Below are 10,591 nucleotides of genomic sequence, written 5' to 3'. Positions count from 1 at the left end.
GGGTTCGCAATAAGATGTGACACTGGCGCTCGGGTGGATCAGCCCAATTTCAGCTAGCCTACGTACTGGTTGTGCGATCCTTCCAGAAGGTTACTTCTGGGTCTTTTTACTAGTTTAGGGAACCTTCTTGAAGGTTCTCAGCTAGTTTTAGGGCTCATTTGCAAGCCAATGGAGCAAAAAGTAGGGCACCAAATCACTACAGGGAATTTTGGATGCCACTTCCAATCCACAAGGAGATACCCCAAGCCACTCAACTATTTGGTCCTATGGGGAAATCCCCATCAAGAAATTAGCTAATATCCACTCAACTACTAGAAATCCCCACATTTCCGACCGTGAAATCTAATAGCCGACGGGCCGTCGGCCATTACTGTAATAACCGACGGTGGTGGTAGTGTCCGACGGTTATTGTCAACTCACAGGTATGACCACTAATAACCGACGGTGTTCTGAATTTACCGACGGGGAAAACCCAACTCTCGGTTATCCAATGTAATGCCCGACGGGTCGTTGTAATACCCGACGGTTTTTGTTATACCCTCGAGGATTACATGTAATACCCGACGGTGAAATTTAATAGCCGAAGGTCAAAATAAAACTCTTGGCTATGAGTGGAAATGACCGACGGGCCATATGCCACTGTTGGTTATTAGATTATAAATACCCGACGGGGGATAGCAATAACCGACGGTTGACTTCCACCCTCGGTATGTTTCAATAGAGGGTGGCAATAAATATGTGGAACGATTAATGGTTGTGTTCCAGATAATTTCTGTATAAGTATATTTAAAAAATTAGCTTCTAGCATTGCTATTGTAACTGCATTATATTTTACTTTTCTTTAATAGGATGGTTAAAAAAATAGGTCGAAAACAATACAAAAGGATGGTTTAAAAAAATGACATGTTTGAAAAAAATGTGCACTTACACAAGGTATCACGAGCAAACACAATGTTGAGTGTCAAGAAGAGGTCTTCGTCCCCGACCCAATTCCCTATCATCTCTGATGGTGTGGCCGACTGGATTAAAGAGGTGCTCAGCATAGGCTTGTATATATAGGTTGAGGTTAGGTCATCACCATGTGGGCGCATGGCGTCTTGCCTAAGTGAAGTGTGCTGCCGAGGCGTCTGAGCAGTGGCTGGTTTCTCACGTTGCTCGTGGTCCGGGTGGTACTAGTTGCTGGCCATCTTCCGTGGAGCACATCGCTGGAAGCTCCTTCAATAAGCTAGATTGGTTCCTGCTCAGGAGGTTCTCCATGCTCCTTCCCGTACAAGGTCGCTCCGGTGGCAACAAAAATTAGTGAAAATATGAAGTTCTACATCGGGATAGAGTTCATCCATGGTGGCTGCTTTGAAGCGACTCAACATCTGCTACGGTGATCGACTATTGTCCAGTTCCACCACATCACCTCGTCTGCTAGCCCAAGGATGACCGGTTTTCTTCCTCCCGGCCAAGGAGGTAAAAGGAAGCACTCCTTCTCCACATAGTCTGCGGCATGGCGTCATAGAGGTCTTGATATCCCAGTGGTGTCGTCCTTGACTACGGTGACGCTATGCTTGTATAAGATCGTGTTTTCTATTTAGGGTCCTCTTTTTCTGCAGGAATTCTAGGGTCCTCTTTTGTAGAAGTGAGGGACCAGCTTGCTATTTTCTTATTTTTATTTTTGGGTTCCTTCTATAACGTAGTAATTTTTTTTAATGAGAAACTTTCAATCTATTCATCTCCAATTATGGCGGTGCAAAGAACCTCGACGATAATAAAAAAATAGAATCAGGGTCACCGACCACGCAGCGACGACTAGAAGCAATGGAGCAAGCCGAAGGCGCGCGACGCCCCTCCCTCGTTGGAGCCGGGCAAACCTTGTTGTAGTAGACAGTCAGGAAGTCATCGTGCTAAGGCCTTACAGGACCAGCGCATCAGAATAACAAAAACTTGTAGACCGTAAGGATCAAACCTGTAAACACCCAAACAAAGGCAAACAAAGACCGGATCCAAGCAAATCAACTGAAGACCCGCACCGACCGAACCTCGCAAGATCGGACGGAGACACACCTCTATACACCCTCCGATGACGCTAGATGCACACTCGGAGCGGGGATAGAACGTGGTAGACATTATTCCTACTGAGGGACCCTAGCCTCCATGTTTTTATTAAATGTAGATGTGTCGTCAAGTACTAATTAATATCCTGAATTAGAACAGGGATGAGTTTTGTATTTCAAAATTAAACAAAGACCCATCTATGCGTATGATTCTTTACGTATGATAATTGTCTGGCATTTTTTTTAGGATTTGTCTTGACACTCTCTTCATGTACGTTCCTTGTACACGAATAATTGGCACGTCTCAAAAAAAGTTCATTGGCTCAACAATGGACACACAAACGTAGCTTCAGTAGACGAAGTCAGCCTAGGTCGGGCCACACGACCGAGCAAAATCCTAACTACTCCCTCGCAATTTGCTCCACCTCTCCTGATCGTGTAGTCCATGTTGGGGAACGTAAAAATAATTCAAAATTTTTCTACGTGTCACCAAGATCAATCTAGGAGATGTTAGCAACGAGAGAGAGGGAGTGCATCTTCATACCCTTGAAGATCGCTAAGCGGAAGCGTTATAAGAACGCGGTTGATGGAGTCGTACTCACGGTGATTCAAATCGCAGAAGATCCGATCTAGCGCCGAACGGACGGCGCCTCTGCGTTCAACACACGTACAGCCCGGGGACGTCTCCTCCTTCTTGATCCAGCAAGGGAAGAGGAGAAGTTGAGGAAGAACTCCAGCAGCACGACGGCATGGTGGCAATGGAGCTCGTGGTTCTCCGGCAGAGTTTCGCTAAGCACTACGGAGGAGGAGGAGTTGGAGGAGGAGAGGGCTGCGCCAAGGGAAGGGTATGGTTGCCCTCCCACCCCCTCACTATATATAGGGGGAAGGGGAGAGGGGGCCGGCCCCTCTAGATGGATCTAGAGGAGGAGGCGGCGGCCAGGGGAAACCCTAGATGGGTTTGGGCGCCCCACCCCCTAGGAACTTGCCCCCCAAGCTGGGAGGGGCGGCTGCCCTAGGGGTGGCGCCCCCACCTCTCCTGGTTACGTGAGAGAGGTTGGGAGGGGCGCACAGCCCTGTAGTGGGCTGGTTTGCCCCTTCCCCTTGGCCCATAAGGCCCCCCAACGCTTGCCGGGGCCTCCGAAACCCCTTTCGGTCATGCTGGCCGTAGCCTGGTACCCCCGGAACAATTCCGGACTCCAATACCCTTCGTCCAATATACCGATCTTCACCTCCGGACCATTCCGGAGCTCCTCGTCATGTCCGGGATCTCATCCGGGACTCCGAACAACCTTCGGTAACCACATACTATTTCCCATAACAACTCTAGCGTCACCGAACCTTAAGTGTGTAGACCCTACGGGTTCGGGAACCATGCAAACATGACCGAGACGTTCTCCGGCCAATAACCAACAGCGGGATCTGGATACCCATGTTGGCTCCCACATGTTCCACGATGATCTGATCGGATGAACCACGATGTCGGGGATTCAATCAATCCCGTATACAATTCCTTTTGTCTATCGGTATGTTACTTGCCCGAGATTCGATCGTCGGTATCCCTATACCTTGTTCAATCTCGTTACCGACAAGTCTCTTTACTCGTTCCGTAACGCATGATCCCGTGGCTGACTCATTAGTCACATTGAGCTCATTATGATGATGCATTACCGAGTGGGCCCAGAGATACCTCTCCGTCATACGGAGTGACAAATCCCAGTCTCGATTCGTGCCAACCCAACAGACACTTTCGGAGATACCTGTAGTGCACCTTTATAGCCACCCAGTTACGTTGTGACGTTTGGTACACCCAAAGCATTCCTACGGTATCTGAGAGTTGCACAATCTCATGGTCTAAGAAAACGATACTTGACATTAGAAAAGCTCTTAGCAAATGAACTACACGATCTTGTGCTATGCTTAGAATTGGGTCTTGTCCATCACATCATTCTCCTAATGATGTGATCCCGTTATCAATGACATCCAATGTCCATGGTCAGGAAACCATAACCATCTATTGATCAACGAGCTAGTCAACTAGAGGCTTACTAGGGACATGTTGTGGTCTATGTATTCACACATGTATTACGGTTTCCAGTTAATACAATTATAGCATGAACAATAGACAATTATCATGAACAAGGAAATACAATAATAACCATTTTATTATTGCCTCTAGGGCATATTTCCAACAGTCTCCCACTTGCACTAGAGTCAATAATCTAGTTCACATCACCATGTGATTAACACTCAAAGTTCACATCGCCATGTGACTAATACCCAAGAGTTTACTAGAGTCAATAATCTAGTTCACATCACCATGTGATTAACACTCAATGAGTTCTAGGGTTTGATCATGTTATGCTTACGAGAGAGGTTTTAGTCAACGGGTCTGCAACATTCAGATCCGTGTGTGCTTTACAAATCTCTATGTCATCTTGTAGATGCAGCTACCACACGCTACTTGGAGCTATTCCAAATAACTGCTCTACTATACGAATCCGGTTTACTACTCAGAGTCATCCGGATTAGTGTCAAAGTTTGCATCGACGTAACCCTTTACGACGAACTCCTTTTCCACCTCCATAATCGAGAAAATTTCTTAGTCCACTAGATACTAAGGATAAGTTCGACCGCTGTCATGTGATCCCTTCCTGGATCACTATTGTACCCCTTGACTAACTCATGACAAGGCACACTTCAGGTGCAGTACACAGCATAGCATACTGTAGAGCCTACGTCTAAAGCATAGGGGACGACCTTCGTCCTTTCTCTCTCTTCTGCCGTGGTCATGTCTTGAGTTTTACTCAATACTCACACCTTGTAACATAGCCAAGAACTCCTTCTTTGCTGATCTATTTTGAACTCCTTCAAAATCTTGTCACGGTATGTATTAATTTGAAAGTACTATTAAGCGTTTTTGATCTATCCTTATAGATCTTGATGCTCAATGTTCAAGTAGCTTAATCCAGGTTTTCCATTGAAAAACACTTTTCAAATAACCCTGTATGCTTTCCAGAAATTCTACATCATTTGTGATCAACAATATGTTAACAACATGTACTCATCAAAAATTCTATAGTGCTCCCACTCACTTCTTTGGAAATACAAGTTTCTCATAAACTTTGTATAAACCCAAAATCTTTGATCATCTCACCAAAGCGTACATTCCAACTCCGAGATGCTTACTCCAGTCCTTAGAAGGATTGCTGGAGCTTTGCATACTTGTTAGCATATTTCAGGATTGACAAAACCTTCTGGTTGTATCACATACAACCTTTCCTCAAGAAAATCGTCGAGGAAACAATATCTTGACATCCTATCTGCAAGATTTCATAAATAATGCAGTAACTGCTAATATAATTCCAACAGACTCTTAGCATCGCTACGAGTGAGAAAGTCTCATCGCAGTCAACTCCTTGAACTTGTCGGAAAACATCTTAACGACAAGTCGAGCTTTCTTAATGGTGACACTTACCATCATTGTCTGTCTTCCTTTTAAAATCCATCTGCTCCCAACAGCCTTACGACCATCAAGTAGTTCTTCCAAAGTCTATACTTTGTTTTTATATATGGATCCACTCTCGGATTTTATGGCCTCGAGCCATTCGTCGGAATCTGGTCCCACCATCGCTTCTCCATAGCTCGTAGGTTTATTGTTGTCCAGCAACATGACTTCCAAGACAGGATTACGTACCACTCTGAAGTAGTACGCATCCTTGTCGACCTACGAGGTTTGGTAGTGACTTGATCCGAAGTTTCATGATCACTATCATAAGCTTCCACTTCAATTGGTGTAGGTGCCACAGGAACAACTTCATGTGCCCTGCTACACACTAGTTGAAGTGATGGTTCAATAACCTCATCAAGTCTCCACCATCCTCCCACTCAATTCTTTCGAGAGAAACTTTTCCTCGAGAAAGGACCTGTTTCTAGAAACAATCACTTTGCTTCCGGGTCTGAAATAGGAGGTATACCCAACTGTTTTGGGTATTCTATGAAGATGCATTTATCCGCTTTGGGTTTGAGCTTATCAGCCTGAAACTTTTCACATAAGCGTCGCAGCCCCAAACTTTTAAGAAACGACAGCTTGGGTTTCTCTAAACCATAGTTCATACGGTGTCATCTCAACGGAATTGCGTGGTGCCCTATTTAAAGTGAATGCGGTTGTCTCTAATGCCTAGCCCATAAACGATAGCGGTAATTCGATAAGAGACATCATGGTATGCACCATATCCAATAGGGTGCAGTTATGATGTTCGGACACACCATCACACTATGGTGTTCCAGGCAGTATTAGTTGTGAAACAATTTCCACAATGTCTTAATTGTGTGCCAAACTCGTAACTCAGTTATTCATCTCTATGATCATACCACAGACATTTTATCCTCTTGTCATGACGATCTTCAACTTCACTCTGAAATTACTTGAACCTTTCAATAATCCAGACTTGTGTTTCATCAAGTAAATATACTCAGCATCTACTCAAATCATCTGTGAAGTAAGAACATAACGATATCCACTGCATGCCTCAGCACTCATTGGACTACGCACATCAAAATGTATTACTTCCAACAAGTTGCTTTCTTGTGCCATCTTACTGAAAACGAGGCCTTTCAGTCATCTTGCCCATGTGTTATGATTTGCATGTCTCAAGTGATTCAAAATCAAGTGAGTCCAAACAATCCATCTGTATGGAGTTTCTTCATGCATATCTACCAATAGACATGGTTCGCATGTCTCAATCTTTTCAAAAACGAGTGAGTCCAAAGATCCATCAACATGGAGCTTCTTCATGCGTTTTATACCAATATGACTCAAATGGCAGTGCCACAAGTATGTGGTACTATCATTACTATTTTATATCTTTTGGCATGAACATGTGTATCACTACGATCGAGATTCAATAAACCATTCATTTTAGGTGCAAGACCATTGAAGGTATTATTCAAATAAACAGAGTAACCATTATTCTCTTTAAATGAATAACCGTATTGCGATAAACATAATCCAATCATGTCTATGCTCAACGCAAACACCAAATAACAATTATTAGGCTTAACACCAATCTCGATGGTAGAGGGAGCATGCGATGCTTGATCACATCAACCTTGGAAACACTTACAACACATATCGTCATCTCACCTTTAGCTAGTCTCCGTTTATTCCGTAGCCTTTTATTTCGAGTTACCAACACTTAGCAACCGAACCGGTATCTAATACCCTGGTGCTACTCGGAGTACTAGTAAAGTACATATTAATATAATGTATATCCAATATACTTCTGTCGACCTTGCCTGCCTTCTCATCTACCAAGTATCTAGGGTAGTTCTGCTTCAGTGACCGTTCCCCTCATTACAGAAGCACTTAGTCTCGGGTTTGGGTTCAACCTTGGGTTTCTTCACTAGAGCAGCAACTGATTTGCCGTTTCATGAAGTATCCCTTCTTTCCCTTGCCCTTCTTGAAACTAGTGGTTTTACTAACCATCAACAATTGATGCTCCTACTTGATTTCTACTTTCGCGGTGTCAAACATCGCGAGTTGCTCAAGGATCATCATGTCTATCCCTGATATGTTATAGTTCATCACGAAGCTCTAATAGCTTGGTGGCAGTGACTACGGAGAACCATCACTATCTCATCTGGAAGATTAACTCCCACTCGATTCAAGCGATTGTACACTAGTACAAAACAGGGCTTTCGTCACAGGGCAATATTCACATTAGTCCCGGTTCAGTCACGAACCGGGACTAATGTGAGCATTGGTCCCGGTTCAGTCACGAACCGGGACTAATGTGAGCATTGGTCCCGGTTCGTGCGGCTAAGGCATTAGTCCCGGTTCACCTGGGCCCTTTAGTCCCGGTTGGTGCCACGAACCAGGACTAAAGGGTGCGATGCCCATTAGTACCGGTTGGTGGCACCAACCGGGACTAAAGGTTAGACCTTTAGTCCCGGTTGGTGCCACCAACCGGTACTAATGGGCTTTGAGGCATTAGTACCGGTTCATGGCACGAACCGGTACTAAAGGTCCCATTTTCAAACTCTACCCCCCCTCCCCCCCCGTGGACCGCCATTTCAGTTTTAGAAAAAAACAAAAGAAAATGATGGAAATGTCAAAAAAATAAAATAAAATAAGTTTCCCATGTGATATGTGGTCTAGTTGTTGGGAAAATTTACAAATATGAATTTCGACTTTATTTGCAAAATCTCTCTGGAATTTATAAAATGGGCATAACTTTTGCATACGAACTCGGATTAAAAAGTTTTTTATATGAAAAATCATCTACTCGGAAAGTTACATCCGATTTTAACTGGGGGAACCCCGTTAAACATTTTCAAAATCCTCAAAAACCTAACAGAAAAAAGTTACGGGGCTTTTAAGATCTGGAGAGGCAAAAAAATTCAAAAAATTTCAAACTTACTAGTGGGAAACTTACTAGTAACAGAAAAAATATAGTTTCAAATTTTGTATTTGGAAAAAATGTGGTCAAATCTGGTCAAACTATGGTCAAACAATGGTCAAACTAATTATTCTGGAATATTAGTGTTACTAAATAATTATTTCAGTTTTTTTGAATTTTGGTCAAATCTGGTCAAACTGTGGTCAAACAATGGTCAAACTAATTATTCCAGAAATATTAGTGTTACTAAATAATTATTGTTTTTTAAAACAATAGTTTCAAACTCAAACAGTGAGATATGTCACTTCATGCTCGAGCTAAATTCTTGAGGGTTAATAGGATTGACATCTTACTATTGTCAGGAAAACAACAAGTGCAGACTTGGAAACGAGGGAGAATAGAACCCGAAAGTTAAGCGTGCTCAGGCTGGAGTAGTGAGAGGATGGGTGACCGTCCAGGAAGTTTGATAATTTGGAATGATGAGGGGTGGTTAGAGATTAGAGGATAAATTAAGCAGTGATGAGGGGTGGTGATTAAAGATTAGAGGTTAAAATAATTCAGATATTTGAAAATTAAAAAAATAATAAAAAAAATCATAAAATTTCCTAAAGGTGGAGCTCCACGTGGCCGCGGCCTTTAGTCCCGGTTCGTGTAAGAACCGGGACTAAAGGGGGGAGGCATTAGTAACGACCCTTTAGTCCCGGTTCAAAAACCGGGACTAAAGGCCCTTACCAACCGGGCCAAAAGCCCCTTTTTCTACTAGTGGTAGTACTCAGACAAGCTGAGCACATACTTGAGCTTTTCTCCCTTAGTTTGCAGGCTTAAGAAACTTGTCAGAGGTCTCATGCCTCTTGACGTGGGCACTAGTCTGAAATCGCAATTTCAGTCTTTGGAACATCTCATATGTTCTGCGACGCTTCAAAAACGTCTTTGGCGCCTCAATTCTAAACCGTTAGCATTACGCACTGAACTATCACGTAGTCATCAAAACGTGTATGTCAGATGTTCGCAACATCCACAGACGACGCTCGAGGTTCAGCACACCGAGCGATGCATTAAAGACATAAGCCTTCTGCGCAGCAATGAGGATAATCCTCAGTTTACGGACCCAGTCCACATAATTTCTACTATCAACTTTCAACTAAATTTTCTCTAGGAACATATCTTAAACAGTAGAACCAAAGCGTAAGCTATGACATAATTTGCAAAGACCTTTTGACTATGTTCATGATAATTAAGTCCATCTGATTATTTAATGAACTCTTACTTAGATAGACATCCCTCTAGTCATCTAAGTGATACATGATCCGAGTCAACTAGGCCGTGTCCGATCATCACGTGAGACGGACTAGTCATCATCGGTGATCATCTTCATGTTGATCGTATCTACTATACGACTCATGTTCGACCTTTCGGTCTCTTGTGTTCCGAGGCCATGTCTGTACATGCTAGGCTCGTCAAGTCAACCTAAGTGTTTCGCATGTGTAAATCTGGCTTACACCCGTTGTATGCGAACGTTAGAATCTATCACACCCAATCATCACGTGGTGCTTCGAAACAACGAACCTTCGCAACGGTGCACAGTTAGGGGGAACACATCTCTTGAAATTTTAGTGAGGGATCATCTTATTTATGCTACCGTCGTTCTAAGCAAATAAGATGTAAACATGACAAACATCACATGCAAATCATAAAGTGACATGATATGGCCAATATCATCTTGCGCCTTTGATCTCCATCTTCGAGGCGCGGCATGATCACCTTCGTCACCGGCATGACACCATGATCTCCATCATCGTGTCTTCATGAAGTTGTCTCGCCAACTATTACTTCTACTACCATGGCTAACGGTTAGCAATAAAGTAAAGTAATTACATGGCGATTTTCATTGACACGCAGGTCATACAATAAATTAAGACAACTCCTATGGCTCCTGCCGGTTGTCATGCTCATCGACATGCAAGTCGTGATTCCTATTACAAGAACGTGATCAATCTCATACATCACACATATATATAATTCATCACATCCTTTTGGCCATATCACATCACATAGCATACCCTGCAAAAACAAGTTAGACGTCCTCTAATTGTTGTTGCATGTTTTACGTGGCTGCTATGGGTTTCTAGCAAGAACGTTTCTTACCTACAC

This window comes from Triticum aestivum, chromosome 7D (genome assembly GCF_018294505.1).
Source record: "Triticum aestivum cultivar Chinese Spring chromosome 7D, IWGSC CS RefSeq v2.1, whole genome shotgun sequence".
NCBI lineage: Eukaryota > Viridiplantae > Streptophyta > Magnoliopsida > Poales > Poaceae > Triticum > Triticum aestivum.
Note: the sequence above shows the minus strand (reverse complement) of the source record.